Below are 14,617 nucleotides of genomic sequence, written 5' to 3' on the forward strand. Positions count from 1 at the left end.
TGTGCGAAAAAAAAAGATCATGACATGCATGGCATGTTTTTTCGGTAATGTTTTTCTAATACGCACAGACGACGTAGGCACAAACATTACACTCACACACATCATACGAACATTTCACACACGTTCTGACAGCTTGAAAGCTTCGCCATGAGTGTCGTGGCTGTCATTAGCTAAAAGGCCCGAGGCTGGAGTGAGACCAGAATAATTATTCTGATTACGGTCCCCCAACTGAGCTCTATCCAAACAAATTATGCTACCGCGGATTAAAATCTGCCGTTTTCTAAACGGAGACCGAGGGACTGATGACATCATCAGCTTCTGCCTTGACCGCGGACATTTTTGTCGCTGCATTTGCTCCAACTGCTCCTTTCACAAACCATCCGTAATCCATAAAAAAAATCAAATGAGTTCCACAGAAAGCCTTTGATCTTTTCTCAAGGCCTGCTAAAGCCATAATGTCGTGAATTTATGCTCCCAGTATGTTTTCCAAAGCAATTAATCAATCCAACTGACTGAATTTGCCATTTCCAACCTCAGCTGTTTAAATACATTGCAATCACGTCGTTTCCTCGCCAATTTATCCTTTTCCCAAAAGACGGTCCCTTCACACCGCTGCGCTTACCCGATGTACTGCAGTAACTCCCACGCTCAGTCCGCGCATGGAGTCTAACGGCTTGTTAATACTCGATCCTGTTCGGCCGCAAATAAAGGCCCTTTTGCTTCAAACTAAAGCACTGCTGGACATATTTTCGCGACATGACCAATCAGATAACAGTACAGTCTATACGTTAATATTTTATCTTCAAACTGAGCGAATTTGACATCGCAGGAGGCTAAATTACCCAAAGGATAATTTTGTTGCTAAAATATAGATATTGTCGCCGTCCGATCGTTTTCAAACAGGCCATTTTTCAACCCCGTTGATTTCAGTGTCTGTTTTGAGCTTTCGTCTGGCCTCACTTGCCACATGAGGAAGAAAATAGATTTGGTGGAACAAAATCAATACAAAACGCGTTCGTGTTCTGAAGGCTGCGGCCGCGCGTATGCCATCAAACTCCGGCATGTCGCGAGTTGCCACCCAACTGAAAATAAAATTAAAATCGATATGCTTTAATTCATGCATCGCACACTATTATGGTATTGACACGCTTGTCTCGCAACACAGTGAGCGACGGCCGAATCGATTGTGCCCACTTTATCATTCCGCTATTGCAAAGCGTCGCCGCTACGGAGTGATTTGTGCTTGTATCACGTATACGCTAGTAGCCGCTTTTCGAGGAAGCAACTGACTATGACACTAGCTGGCAGTCACATAAATACAACGGTGCCTTGAGTTACAAGTGCCCCAACTTGCACGTTTTGGGATTTATGAGCCGTCCATTGCGAGGCAAAATGAGGTACAAACGTCTATTGAATGAAATGAGAAGCCGAACACGCAAATGCAAAATATTTTCCATTTTTCTAGAGCCTGACTAATGAGATTTTTTTTTTTTTTTTGCGGGCGATTAACTGATTCAGTGCCATTGACGACTATAGACCCAGTTTTACTGGGATTCACTGAAAGCTATGAAAGTCAAAGATCCATTTTAACTGGACTGGCAGTGAAAGACAATTTATCAATTTATTGTATTGTTCAGACTATAAGGCGATTTATAAGCTGCAGCCGCAAAAATATAACCGAAAATGTCTTTTTGTCAAGCCACAGGTTGTAACAGAAAAATGGTACATGGAAGTTTGTAATTCATGTTTTTATTTTCATTAAAAAAGGCAACATCATCCCTTCTACGCAGACTGAACATGCCTACACATTTAGAAATAAGAGCAGCACCAACATATTTTCAACATAACACCGACACACTCTGTTAGAATGCTGCACCAACACAACAGTAACACATTTGATGCCTTTACTAGTTGACACTGCCCCCTGGCGATGAGTAAAGTAGCAGTTTAAACTTCAAATCAATACTTCAATAGCATCTTCAGTCTCGCTTTGTTTACAGCAAGATTGCCCCCTGGTGGCGAGAAAAAAAAAGCAGATCTGCCACACTACGACACTACAAACTACGATACAGTGCTAGTTTCCTTTACATTAGTTTGTGGTGGCACGTATGATCCAATAGTTATTTTAAAATACTTATGTCCACCAGTTAATTGAGTTTACGAACCGCAATGAATTAAACTCAATTCAAGGTACTTCCGGTATTCAGAAACTGATATTAAAGGAGATATACCATTTTCATAAATTAACAGTTCCTAGTGTTACTAAATAGGCTGCGTCCCCTTCGGCATTTGTCAAGGTTTGAACAAATCACACTTTTTCACTCACAAAGCTCTTACGGGAGGCGCTCAGTGAGTTAGCGATGCTCCTGCGGGACGCTTAGAGGTTAAGTCGCTCGCTCCAGGGCGTCTGGCACGGAGCTGACTGATGGGGGCTTCGTTGCAAATAATAATGATATTACAAATGGCCTTTGTTGGACTCTCCTTCACTAAATGTCATGAAATGAGCTCGGTATTATGTCACAATGATTAAAAAAATCTTACATATCTGATTGAGATAGTGTATACAATAAAAGGGAACAAAGGGAAAAAAGTTATTTTTTAACTACAAAAAAACTCAGATGAGGTAAAAAAACAACAACTAAGGAAATCGCCCATCTATGTTTTTTTCCTTCTATAATTTGATTAAAATTTATTTTTCATGTACAAAGTATAATTTCCACTTTATTTCTGTAAAAAGGCTCGTGTAACAACCAATCATAGCTCAGCTTGAACAAGGACTGGCTTTTTTTTTTTTACTTCACGCATTTTGATACAATTACATCTTTTTTTTCAGATTCAGAATACACTGTAACCTGTGTAAACACTGTAAAAAGTTAACATTTCCAGAATGTTGATTTAAATGGCTTATAATATTGTTAAAAACGATACAATTTTAGGTAGACAATTTTTTTTTAATAAATAGTCATTGCAGCAAGTCAGGGGGGTGAAATGCTTTCTCTTTCCGGGGGGGGGCAAACTAATTAAGAAGCACTGCTTTAGGGCATTTGTGGAAATGTGATTGTGGAGTTAAAATTTGGTTGGTTTGGGTTTTCGTTCGAGCTTATTGCAAAGGCGTCCGAATGTATTTTGAACCTACCATTTGGTAAACACGCACGAACTGATTACGCTACCGTATTCCGTAAAAATATTACGTAATGGTAATTCATTGTCGCGAAATACGTTTTCCCATAATGCCACAGTGTATCGATTTGCACCTGCGCATGTCGGCAATCAAACTTTAAACGACTTTACCAAATCTTCGTTCGACTATAATAACCAAATGGAAACATTTTACGTTATTTCCCACTCCTGTATCACCCAAAAAGTTACATTTTAAAAATCAGTGGCAGACACATAACGTCAAATATTTGAAACAAGGTTTTCGTCGTCGAGTCAAAAGCTGCCGAGCGGCGCGGGAGGCGTCTGCAAATTTAATCCTGGGCGCGCATGAATTAAATATACTTGTGTTGCGTTTCAGCGTCGGCAGTCACGCGCGAAAAGGCGGCGCGCTTGTTTTGACACACGATACGCCCCAGCCGACAGCGACACCGACAACAATTTAAAAGTCTCTAACCGGTTCTCCGCTGGTGCACCGTCAGCCTGCTGCCGCCGCCGCTACTTAGCCCGTTCAATTTTGTTGTTTTTCCCTGTGCAAATTACTACCAGCAGAGCTTTGACAGCCGGGTGTTATTTTTAGACGTACGCGCGCGGGCTCCGGCTAATGTTTTTATTTACGGCGACAAGCGAACAAGATGAAGACGTATTGTACTTTTTAAAGGCAAAAGGTTAAATCTCTTCTTCTTCTCTCCGCAGGCTGATTGCCGCGGAGAGGGGACTTTCATTGGATGTGACGCCAGTAATGAGCTAAAGGTGGGTGCTGCCAGTTTTGACCCTTCCGCTGTTTGGGAGCGCGCGAGCGTACGCGTTGATTCAAAAGGCCTGCGAATTGACGTTGACGCGGCTCGCCTGCTTAGCATTCCGTTAAACGTGCTTCCTCCCTCACATGGAGGGCGAGTCAAAGTGACGGCTGAAAGGAGGCCATTTTCCCCTTTTTTTTTTTCCTCCTTCCAAGCGCCAATGCCATGAGAAATTGTGCCGTTTGTCATTTTGAAGGATTTTACATATACCGCACATAATCTCGCCGTATCGAAAGCGGGGTCATCCTCGAGGATGCTCGTTTACGCTTGTTGACGTAAACACTAAAAACCGTGCACTATTGAATTACGTTTCTTCGGCTTTTACATGTAACCAGGACTATTTAACCCCCTTGCAGTATTTTTTCCATTTTTTGGTCATTTTCCTCCATATTATTCTCGCGGTATTTCAGTCAAGGAATAGCACTTTCCTGAAGGTGCGATAATTAAATTGGCATTTCAAACTAACATGGTGTCAATGCCAGGGTGAAATTTCAGCTCCCTGGTGTCTTGTGTCAATGATTTTCCTTTGATGTAAAAAAACACTGCTACATCAATTATTTTCTTCATTCACATGCATGCAAAGCTACTAGGTGACAAAAAATGCAAGCAAATTATTCTTGTGAAATTCAAAACGATCCTAGAAACACATCCAAAAATGTTTCGCAACAAAACGGCAGACTTCTTGTAGCATTGCAAGCATTCGTTTTTGATAGCCATGCCATTTTTTTGTGTTATCAAGTGAATGGTCTTCGAGGGATGAATTTTTCCCAAAATCTTTTTGAGTTTCACTTCTTGCGGCACGCACTAACTTTCTTTCCATGCTTCGCCATAAACCTAATTGTTTGGCTAGCCTACGGCGCCATCTTCAAGAGCACTTGTAAAAACACATTTTATATGATCTTTCGTTGGGGGGTATAAATAAAACGTTTGGCCTCTGGTGACGCCTTCTGAAAGTCGCGCATATCACACACGCCACGACTCCTTGAAGCACCCACCCCCGACTCCCGACGGCCTGGAAGAGTTGAATAGATTAAAAAGGTAGATCTAATCGATCCCGAGAGCGCTTATCAGCGGCTGGCAGGCTGACGAGCCGATTTCAGAGCGACGCCTTCTAATCCTTCAAATTCAGACCGGAAAAGGGAAAAGACGAATAACGTTCACGCGATGCAAAACTTTGGCCGCCGCCTCAAAATGATCGACCAAATATTTTAATGCATCGGCGCTCTAATAGCGTCCCTAATAAAGTGGCCGCTGGATGTATAGTCAAATATTAGCATGTAGCATTTCCTTGCGAGAGTCAGATCTGTTTTTTTTTTAAAAAGTGACAGTGACGGGTGTCTGGCAGGCGTGATAAGCGGCAGGTATTAGTCAGCGAGGGCGGGGATTCACACAAAAACGGCAGCGGGCCGAGTTTTAATGCCCTTTACCCGTATTGATTAGCCTGCAGGCCTGACTGATCGGCAGCGAGATACAGGAGAGCACACATCAATAAAAAACCGTGGCCAGCTTTTTAAAGGCGCGCCGACACACAAAAGGGGAATAAATTACACTCTGGTCCGCTCTCCTGCAAAAGTTGTTTGGTGCCTAAAATCCCAGACAAGCCAAATAAACATTACGGCGCTTCAAACATTGTAAAAATAAATTTAAAACGTGTCAAGGCTGCATTCGCGGGAGGAAACTTTCAATGGGAATTTGTGACAGAAAGTGGACGACTTCACTAGTGTTTATGTTAGCGTTAGCATCTAGCTTTGTCGTGCTACTGCTCGGGGTAGATAAAATTCTTCTATTGCGGGGGGGCATTTTGGCCATTAGTGTTCTATTGTAAACAATGGGCCTTGTTTTTATTTGACATGACTTTATTTACAGCTCAGCTTTTAGCGCAGAGTACTTACAGAGTACTACATAATTCAACGTGACACGGTGACTTCTTCCTCTGTCATGTATTATGTGAGCGCCACCTAGTGTCCAAATAAGATGTACAGCAGCATTTTATTCCGTTTAATTTTCTTTGCACTTCACTGTACTCCTTGAAAAGAAGTTGTACAACCACAAATTTTGATTAGGGCATTTTACTTCCACTGGATAGTTGTTAATCATTTGTTTTTCATTCATTTTTATCAATAAAGTAACTGATTTTAGTTCATGTGTTCTACACAATATATCTTTTATGAACATACGGAAAAAATGGAAAATGTCCAAAAAAATGATATTGGATTACATAGGGGACCACAAAGGAAGCTATTTTACTTCATCTTTTTTTTTTTTTAATTCAGGAATTGTCTCATATAATGCAAATAACTGACTTACAGTATGTCATGTATTCAAATGGTGATTGATTGAAAATATGGCCGCCACTTTTTAATCAGGTTTTACAGATAAATGGATAAAAAATTCGAGTGCATGTAGTTGGCGTCTACTGTACAGTATAAAATATCAAGCGAAAAAAAGAGGCTGAAAGCTTGTAAGGCATGAGCTTCCAGAGAATAATACAAGAGTATTACAAAGAGTGAATGGAGTGAAATTGCTTTTTTGGAAGCGGGGAGGTACAGCGAGCGATCCTGGGGTGCAAGATGACACGCTTGATCACGCAGCACAAGAGCCATACACACGATCATGTTCTGACCCCAAATTGATGTTTTTGTTCCTTTTTGAAAAAGATGCCTTTGGAAGTGCTTTGGTTGTCTGGGAGGGTAACCAAAGAGTATGATGACATACTTTTACAAAAGTGGTTGGATTTGATGGCATTTTATTAGGTTGTATGGAGGTGTACCAAATGCACTTTGTGGAAAAAATATAAACGACATCAATTAATCGACTTCAACTTGACATGACCTGATTTTCCGCACTATAAGGCGCACCGGATTATAAGGCACACCCTCAATTAATGATGTATTTTAAAACTTTTTCCATATATATGGCACACCAGATAAGGTACACCCTCAATTAATGACATTTTAAAACTTTTTCAATCACAATATAGTAATAATCAAAGTAATAACATAAATAACTCAAATAACTCAATAGCATAACTCAATGTCAGTAAGACCAACATTGTTCAACTGTAAACACACCAACAAAAAGGTAAAGCTAACTTTCACTTCATTCCCGATCTACACTCTCAATATTGATCCATATATAAGGCACACCTGATTATAAGGCGCACCATCAGCTTTTAAAAAAAAAAAAAAAAATTAAGGCTTTCAGGTGCGCCATATAGTGCGGAAAATACGGTACATTATATTTGACTGGAGTCTTCTTGTGTTCGATATTGACACATAGGCAAAAAGATACATTTTCACTTTTTTTTATTTGTTCCTTTACTTTCCATAATAAAGGCTTGGTATCAAGTTAGTTGATTAATCGATTATGTCATTGACGTCATAATAATCCATTAGCAACATCGAATTATAGTTGGCTTCAGTCTTTTCACCCCTAATTTTAATACAAACGTAAAAGACAATTTTTTCCTCACATGCAAAAATGGGCCGCAAATAAAACCACATCAAGTACAAACGAATAATCTAAATACATTTCTATCCTTTTGCTGCTTTTACATATTTGCTTTGGCTGTTTGCATTTCCACAAGTGTCTGACTGAATAGGTTGTGATGTCACACATTTCACCCACTGCCATTTTACTCCTGCATCTTTTTGTTCCACTTGGGTTGTTTTTCATCAAATCACAAGTTAATTCCCCAGAAGTAATCGGGAAAAAGGGGGGGGGGGGGGGGGGGGGGGGCAACGTATGGAGGCGGGGAATATTCAAATATGACAGATAGAAGAATACGCACACAAACAACAAATGTAAGCCCCTGAGGATTAAGTCAGCACGGGAAAGAATTGAGGGGTTGGACGAGGAAAAAGAGGATTTTCATGCAGCGTTGCAGCTTCCCCTTTGATATCTCACTCATGTTTCATATTTAATATCTTTACTCCACAGTCCATGGACAGGGAGGATTGGCCGAGCTGGAAGACAAAATCTCTCTCTTTCTCTTCCTTTCCTCATTTTCCCCGCCTGCTTTTAATGGCGGGCGCTAATAAGATGGACTGATGCCATAAGTGCCACTTCACTGCCCCGCCGTGCCGTCGTAATTGACAGTTTTCAATGCTGAAATGAAGCTTTGGGGTTTTTTTCCTCTCTCGCAGGAGGTGTACGCACACAAAATCAGTCCATTAAGTCCACTAAGGTCCCTATCCACGGCAACGTTGAACTTATGGTCGTTATTTGTGTTTACAGCCTTATTTAACGTCAAAATGGAGTTTAAGCTTTTAATTGGGATTGATCGAGGACATCGTAGGTCAAAAGACTTCATGGAACTAAAACACAAATGCCCACGAGGTGGAAGAGCTCGGCAGAATATTGACTGTGAAAATACTCCTAATTTTGCGGAATGAAGGAAATAGGGAAAAAAAAAAGCCGTTAACTCATTCAATCGCAAACACCTCATTTTCAACAGTACAGTAAGTACAAGTATGTGTAGGCCCTGCAGGGGGTCGTGACATTTTAAAAGGGTTCCTGCACAGTCAGCAAATCTAATGTGATGTTTTTAATTTTGTCGATGCGCGTTTTCCTTTCAAATTAAGAATAAATTAACTGGAGCAGGAAACAACTTATCACGTTAGTTATGCGATATTAATACAGAAGTCTGATGATGTAATGAGTGATGACATTTTCAGTGGATGGGCCAGATATAAAACAGATGTTACACTCGATCTTCTGAAGTTGTTGAAAACAAAAAAAAAAAAAAGCACCCGCACACCCATTTCGAAACAAAAAATCTGTGCTAGTTAGTGGTACTTTCACAGGGGATACATTGTTGAAACTCCTGCTGTAAAGGGTTATAATGACATACCATCAATGCTAATTTTGCAAGCCTGTCTGTTGTTTTGGATTGTGTGTTAGCATTAAGGCTAGCAGACAGATGTATGGTTTGTATGGTTTGTTAATTATGTACCTGCTCGTTAAGTTAGCTAGCAGCATCAAATCTTAGCTAGCGCGACAAAAAATGCGACTGCTTGCATTTGGAAAAAATGATCAGGTTAGCTAGCAAAACAGTATAAACAGATTAACTAAATACCTCACATGTGGAAGAATGCAAATAATGCCCCCTTGTGGCTTGGAGGACCAATGAACCTGGAAGTGTTTTGAGTGTTGCTTCCCCTCACAAATCACAAACTTTTTATGCGCTGAGCAAGCGTTTCTTACACTGTGTAACCATACACACTTACACACACACACGCACACACACACACACAAAAGTAGAAATATTTGATTTTCCTTGTCTGGCCTCTTTCTGGTCTTCATTTGGTTTCTCTCTGCGGCCGATTGTCCCTCAAAAGAATCCCAAGCATTTTATTTTTCCTTTAGGCTCAAATCGTTTCCAGACGTTTCCCTTTGGGGCAAAAAACACACGGTTGCTTCCTAGCTCGCATACACAATCTCACACGCTGTCACACAAACAAATGCAGTCACACACAGTCTCACACACACACACACAATCATAAACACATACTGTCTAAATCTCGCTCGCACACATTCACAGATGTCTTAAAGGGACATAGGGAGCTACTTGATTTTTTTTTTTTTAAACAGACTTGTGTTAGTGTGGTTTGTCTGAACTTCTTCGTCTGCTTGCTTTTTCTACTTTGGATAAAAAGAAGCAGAGAGACAAATGAACTTCATCCAGGACCCTCTCAAAGTAGTCTGATAGCAGCTGCAGAGAATTTGCGGGAATCTGGGGATTTTTGGAGGGAGTTTTAGAGAAACCTTAAAAACTCTAATGCAGACTCGAAACTATATATCAGCAGACACCCTTTTTTGAGGCACAGACAAGTTTTCGTTAAAGGCACACTGTACTAGAGCGGCTTTATGTATAAACAAAAATAACTTTTTAAATACAGTATACAGCTCACCTTGAGGCGGGTGTGCCTTGAATCTGGATGCTTCTTGTAATTAGCCGAAGCGCTGTACTTCACCTAATTGCGGGGGGGCGTAAATAAGTACATGAGATCGAGTGTCTCGACTCCGTAAAGACATTTGATTGTCTATGGGATTGAATGTAACAGCTATTTTGAAAAACTCCCTGACCTCAATATGTGAAAAAACAATACTGTGTATAGGTACATTGAATAGAATGTTAGGACTCCTTAGACATATGTACTATACTATAATACTATATGTATTTTGTAATACATATAGGTACTTTCTAGATTTTCTAGGCTTCCTACCATAGTTTGGGTTTAAGTAATCGGAAGGTTTTAAGTACTCAATTAATGGCAAGTCGAGTTAATTCCATCCACCGCTAGGGCTACCGGAAGTAACATGATAGCGAGATCCTATTGCTCAACTCCCCATGAGTACTCGACGGAGAACAATGTATTTTAATTCGAGGATCTGACAGGTCTAAAATGTTCAACATAGTGCATTCAAAAAGCCGCATGATTCAAATGCAGAATTTCACCCTATGACCTTTAAAACCATAACCCCCCCCCCCCCCTATTTTTTAGCAATTTAAAACCTTAGTTTCTAACCTTTCCATGAAACAACAATCCTGTCTTGAAACTTTCATTTAGAACCATGACCCCTTCAGGAAAATAATACAAGGAAAAGGAACGAGTCCGCGGCACGTGAATATTAATATTCACTTTGTGGGACGTACTGTAATGCGGGCTGGCAGTCAATTATTGTGTCATTTCAACTGTGATGCAGTAATTGCCATTCCAGACACTACCGAGCTGTGGCAGAGACGAAGAAAGAACGAAAGCAAGATAAATTGAGAAATATGGCGTGGGGGTAAAGGAATGAGGAGTATTAATTAAGATGCCAGTTAATTGAGGGTGCCCTCCGAGTTTCTATTTGAGTCAATAATGACCGCGGCTGTGACATTAGCGCAAACGCACGGCCTCTTTTCCCATTTTAAATTGAACATCGGAGATTAGCGCACGGTAATTAAAAGGGCTAAATGGTGGACAAAGTCGTTAAAGTGCGCCAAAAGCGTCGGTCAACGGTCTAATCGGAGACCGCTTTGTTTCGCCCCCGGCTTTGACGCGTCTCATTTAGACGGCCATTGAAGACTTTTGGATTCCTCCAAGAGGACAAATCCGATGGAGGAGAAGCTCGGGAAACGCATTAAAATGCTAGCGACGGGGTAATTGGAAGAGAACTTTTATTGTTTGAAATGATGTCGGAATAATTGCAAACACCAAGCCGCTTTCTCCTCGTGCGGTTGAGTCACGATCGCCATGTTCTCGTACAACAAAAAACAAAGCCGCGCGCGTTCCAAATGACTCTCGTTAATTGTTTCGCGGTTGCAAAATAATGTACGGGCTGGAAGTCGCTGCAGCAAAATAATTGACAAAAAAACAGCCTTCAGTCGAGCATTGTTGCAAAAATGGCGCATAGATGCAAAATACTAAGAACCACACAAAAATACATGAAAACTCGGTAAGCTGAAATAATTTGAGTCGCTTCTTATGGAAGATGAATTATACTTTGTGTATTTTGTCTCAATGCGAGTTTTGATAGCTTTTCTATGGTATTTTCTATTGTGTTTTAGCATTAAGCTAGCGTGCTTTTGTAAGAAAAAGCTATTTGGTATGACAAATATAACTTTTGCCATATTTTCCACAGTATAAGGCGCACCGGATTATAAGGCGCATCCTTAATTAATGACATATTTTAAAACTTTTTCCATATATAAGGCGCACCGGATTATAAGGCGCAACAGTAGAAGCAGTCAAACTTTATTAGATTACAAACCAGCTTTCTGTCAACTCCATCTACTCCCAAAATGAATAAACAACTGTCGTATGTATTATTTTATAAGTCTTTCGGTGACAGTTTATCTTTTAACAGCAAGGTATAACATGTGCAACATTTATATCAGGGAATTTAATACAGTCACTCAAAGTAATAACAATAATAACTCAAATAACTCTAAACTCTCAATAGCATAATAACTCAACGTCAATATGACCAACCTTGTTCAACTGTAAAGCTTACTTTATCAGTTTATTCCCCATCTACAAATCCTTATCTCAATACCGATCCATATATAAGGCGCACCGGATTATAAGGCGCACCATCAGCTTTCTCAGAAAAATTAAGGCTTTTAGGTGCGCCTTATAGTTCGGATAATACGGTACTAGTTAATATTCCGTGTCTGTCATATATTGTTCATTAAAATATTCCAACTCCTCTCTCTCTGCTTATCGCTATAGCTATAATATCAGGAATTCTACGTAGAGGATAAAGAATCTATGATTGAAGTTACTGTGGTTGAGAATATAAAAAGGACTCTCAGGCACAGTATACTCAGAAAAAGAAGTGTTAACAAAAAAAAGAACAAAATGGCAATATAAGAAGGTGAGTAAGGAAAACAGGAGGAAGATAAAAGAATGCAAACATGAGAGTGGCTCAAAGATGTGATGTGAAGATCGTTTACTTGGCCAATCAAAGCGGATTGTTTTGTCGCCGCGACATTTACATTCCTCACACAAATGTAGCGTTACATCTGGGTTAAACTAATGGCACAATGTTAATGAGGTACAGCGACATGGGGGCACATGCTTACAGAAAAGCACGCTGGTGTGACTCTTTTTGGAGAATAAGACCATGAGCGTGTGAAAATGAAAATGCGAGGTCATTCTAATCCGCCCCACCACAATAAAAGCACATGAGAGGATGACACTTAAAATTAGAATTAAAAATAGACGATAGGATAGAAAATTAGAATATATTGAAAACAAAAATGAGGATTATGATAGAAAATAGAAAAATTAGGACACAAGACTGATATGTCATTTGGAATATAACAACAATATGCAACTATGAGAAAGTCAGAATGGAAAAACTGAAAGGCTTTTCTCATATCTGATTTAAAGAAGTACAAGTTCTGGACTTAAAAAAAAAAAAAAAGCAGTTTTTTGCATTTCCAGCCATTTAGACAACTTCAGGAGATTTGTTTTGGGCAGTAGCTTCTTTTTTACTACAGTAAAATTATTATAATATCATTATACAGTAAACCTCACATGACCTCATTTTGTTTTTGTTTATTTCATCCCTGGGATAAACGCAGGAGGAACTAAAGCTCACATCTGGAGAGGAGATCTGAGGTTTGGTGTAGCCCACCTCTGTGCTAAAACTCCAATTTTAACGAGGGAAAAATGCTCATTATTCACCTCATTTAAATGTATGCTTATTACGAGAAATGGTCACTTGCGTACCGGCGATGATGCACCGCAGGTTAGAGTGCTTGCACTTGACGCCGGGTTTTAATTGTGCCACTCAGGAGGAAAATACAACGAATGGTGACTTCAGATAAAAATGACCTAGCGGAAGAGGGTTCATTTTTTTTCCTTTTTTTTTTTTAATTACACTGTCAAAATTAACATACATTTAGGAGAAATCCACAACTAAATAATTACTTTAGAAAAGAGTTAGTTTTACCCAAAGTAATTGATTACTCAGTACATAAATTCTTACTTTAGTACTTTTATACATAAATAGTTGATTTCTATAGTACTTAATGACTCAAAGTAATGGATTACCTTTAAGCAGCAGCTTTTAAAGCCTGCTTTGATGAAGTACTTGGGGATAAAAATTGAAAAACTGAAATACATGGGAATGAACACAAATGGTGGAGCAAAACATGTAGACGGAAAATATAACCATATACAGTCAAATATTTCTGCATAATATTGTTCCAAAAAGCCTAAAGCCTGCAGATCAGAAAGAGCAGCACATGAGAAAAAAAACTTATTAAAATAAAATAAAAATCCATTTTGTTGTCCTTGAAACGCAACCTTTTTGAAGAGAAATCCGCAATTTTAACCTTATCGTGTATTTTTTTTTTTTTCAACCAGGTGGCCGCGGCATCTTTAACGCGACACTTGGGGTGCACCGCATTTTTGTCAGCTTGACCCCGAAATATAAATCGTGCCACTTAAACGGTGGCGGTGCGAACCCCCAGCTTCCTTGAGACACATGTGGTGTCGGTTAGCGAGGTCGCAACCCCCCCAAAACTCCCTGAGCGGCGCGCGGTCTAATGTTAGCCAATGAATCACAAACGTCTCAGCCAACTCGTGACTCCCGTCCCCCGAGGGACACGCGCATATATAAATACGCGCACATACTTTGTCTATTGTTCTAATGCGACTCTTGAGTCATGTGTTCAGACACAGGAAGTAGGCGGGTGAAAAAGGGCTTACTCACCCGGGGGAGTCGTTATCTCGTTTGCTGCACAGCCGGCTCGCTCGCTCGCACCTCTGGCCAAGTCTGAAAAGGATAGAAATACATCAAAATGAGAAATTGAATGAATGGGCCCTCAGCTGCCCCCTCCACCCCACCCCCACCCCCCACACAGCATTTGATAGGTGCCACAAAGTTTTGTTTTATAGCAAGTCATCAAATTTTACTGTCAAGCTCAGCCTACATTTGCAATTTTGACTTGTGCTTCTGTTGAGTATAAATGCTCCGAATTGACCTCAAATTTGACGTGAAATCCAAACAAAATGGCTGACTTTCTGCATTCATGTCTTGTGGAATTTTTTATGAGAGTCTACTCATGATGGACACGCCCACCAAATTTCCTGCTGCTGGGTGGAAATGTATAGGGCGGAATTTGGTAGAATTTTTGTCAAGTCATCAAAATTCACTGCTAT

General features: G+C 40.1%; 1 protein-coding gene across 2 annotated transcripts in view; it reads left to right on the forward strand.

The window, feature by feature from the left end:
• The window catches only part of cdh11 (cadherin 11, type 2, OB-cadherin (osteoblast)), an 86,935-nt gene that overhangs the window by 39,545 nt on the left and 32,773 nt on the right, over positions 1 to 14,617 (forward strand). Inside the window, exon 2 of one of the 2 annotated variants that reach the window (XM_088421487.1) lies at positions 3,853 to 3,909. The exons of the other annotated variant lie outside the window; for it this stretch is intronic. The gene's annotated coding sequence lies outside the window, so the exon portion shown is untranslated. The remainder of the gene's footprint in view (positions 1 to 3,852; positions 3,910 to 14,617) is intronic. 2 annotated transcript variants of the gene reach the window in all.

This window comes from Hippichthys cyanospilos, chromosome 8, assembly GCF_059441005.1.
Source record: "Hippichthys cyanospilos isolate Australia breed blue-spotted pipefish chromosome 8, RoL_Hcya_1.0, whole genome shotgun sequence".
NCBI classification, from domain to species: domain Eukaryota; kingdom Metazoa; phylum Chordata; class Actinopteri; order Syngnathiformes; family Syngnathidae; genus Hippichthys; species Hippichthys cyanospilos.